This window comes from Bison bison, unplaced genomic scaffold (genome assembly GCF_000754665.1).
Source record: "Bison bison bison isolate TAMUID 2011002044 unplaced genomic scaffold, Bison_UMD1.0 scf7180017864160, whole genome shotgun sequence".
Classification (NCBI taxonomy): Eukaryota; Metazoa; Chordata; class Mammalia; order Artiodactyla; family Bovidae; genus Bison; species Bison bison.
This window is the reverse complement of record NW_011494732.1, coordinates 8,017,195-8,019,779: the sequence shown is the minus strand read 5'-3', so window position 1 is coordinate 8,019,779 and position 2,585 is coordinate 8,017,195.

Genomic DNA, 2,585 nt, shown 5'->3' with positions numbered 1-2,585 from the left:
AAAAAAATTAAATTTATGTCCGACTTTGTCTCAACTGTTAGGGACTATTGGACTTCCAAATAAAAATTCTGCATGGAACTTTTCTACTTTCCTGACTGACGTAGGCTGCACCTTTGACCGAGCAGGAAATTGCCACAGCAAACATGCTTACTGAGGAGCAGCGAGAAAATCCAATAATTCAGATTGTTTTAAGTCTGTGATATTTTTAAATGACTTAATGCAGTGGGTCTCTGAAGAATTCCGACAATTTTAATGGTAGAAACTTGCAGTCCCACTGAGGAAAGGGTTGCTACATAAATACTGAATGATCCTGTCTTTCTGTCTGGGCTGAAACATATTAGCTTTGCTTAGTGGCTTATTGCTTTATTCACAAAATAAATTTCAGCCGTCTTTCCCCACCATATTCCAAGCGCATCGTGAGCCTGTGCCTTATTAGATGTGGGGGCTTATGTTCCAAAGGCATCTGTTACCGTCTCAGGCTCAGCAATAATGAATTAAGCAGTTAAGTGTTTACCCCTGAATGGAGTTAGCCAAGGAAATGATATTATTATGGATGGTCCTTAATGAAAGACCAGCAAACTCAGACTTTTTCAGCAAACAATCAGCCTTGGATTTGGGAACTAAAGTAATAAAATATTACATATTTTTGTGAAAAGCTCTTTTTTGTGTGTTCTTAGCACACTCTCCCTGCCACAAACACACACATACACAGATATACAACAACTTAAGCAGGTTTCTGGTTGATTCCTGATTCTCAAAGACCCACACATCAGGATGAGTATCACAATGGCAAAGAAGACATCCTTTCCCCATCCCAGAAGAAGCAGAGGGTGGCTTGGAGCAGCCTATCCCGAAAGCACAAGCAGAGAAGAGAGCCAGATCCTTTAGGAAATTCATAAACTGTGCAAGAATCCCAGGGAAGATAAAGGCAGGTCCTTAGCCATGAACATAATGATATGCGAAATCCCCAGCATCAAAGCTGAAACAAAAGAAAATATCCTTCAGTAGCTCAACGTTGCCCACCACAGTTGTCGGGCAGGAAGAAAGACTAAAGTAGAGACTCCAAATTCATCTGGAAGTTTTCAACAGCCCTGGGAGAGGAGTAAGGGATATGGGAGTGTCCCGCTGACACCTGCAAGGGTGTGTCCCTGGAGACTGGCGCATGGGTAGGTCTCAGATCCAGAGGCTGAAGTGACTGGCTGTAGATCGAAGCCAGCAGTCCCTTAGGCGCACAACACTTGACACAGTGCTGTCAACCATCACCACTATTAAGCACCTACTAACGGCTGTTGGACGGACTTCCGTGGTAGCCCAGCTAGTAAAGAATCCACCTGCAAAGAAGAGACCCCAGTTCGATTCCTGGGGTGGGAAGATCCCCTGGAGAAGGGATAGGCTATCCACTTCAGCATTCTTGGGCTTCTCTGGTGGCTCAAAGGGTAAAGAATCTGCCTTCAATGCGGGGGACCTGGGTTCAATCCCTGGATTGGAATGATCCCCTGGAGGGCATGGCAACCCACTCCAGTATTTTTCACCTGGAGAATCCCCATGGACAGAGGAGCCTGACGGGCTGCAGTCCATGGGGTTGCAAAGAATCAGACACGACTGAGTGACTAAGCACACACAGCACAGGCTGTTGGATGCTTTATAAATAAATCATTTAAAATAACACTGGGGTTAGGAGAGTGACTCTGGAGCCAGACTGTCTAGATGTGAATTCCAGCAGGCCACTTACAAGCTCTGTGACCTTAAGCCAGTTAGTTTACCTCTCTGTGCCTCATTTTCCTCATGCATACAATAGTGCTAATAATCGTACCAAGTGATAAAGATTAAGTGAGTCAATCTATGTAAAACTACATAAACATGTTGCATTTAGTAGCTTTCATTATTATTGGCCTCACAATGAACAGGACAGAGATCTGCATTCCCACATTGCAGATGGAAAGAATGAGGCCCTGAGAGAGGCAGTGGCTGGCTCGTGGTCACATGGTTGTGAAGGTGGCGGAACCAGCACTGATCCCTGAGCTCACTCACAGTAGCCTGGGGGCTCATTGCCTCTGAGCCCGCCCTGCCTCTTATGGAGAGGAAAGGCAGATGCCCAGAAAACAAGGGCTGTACCCTTAACTATGTGCCAACGCTCAATTACCAGTTAAACTGGAGAGGAACAACACAAGAGGGACAGGCTCCCTGGGCCCGATTCCCCTCACATGTTAGAGACAAACGATAGTGCATTCTTGCTGTGCTAATTATTCTCCTTCTGTTCCCTTTCCCCCTCACTCTCCTCTTGCCCTGTTCTGTGTCCTGGGACTCTGACCCCTACGGACTACACCTCCCAGGCTTCCTTGCTCCCTGGCTTCTAGCTGGGACAGTGGGAGGCCCTGGTAAGAGAAAAGAAGGCCCAGAGATAGGCTGGGATATTTACTCCCTCCCTATTTTACTGCAGTCCCGGCAGTGGCTGGGGCCTTCCACAGTCACCACCCCTGTCAGGCTGTCCCTCCCCTGCTGTCACAGGGCCCCAGTAACTTCTCTCTCCTCACATCTCTTCAGATCTGAGGTATAAGTGGCTCTCTCTTGCCAGTATCTGGGTG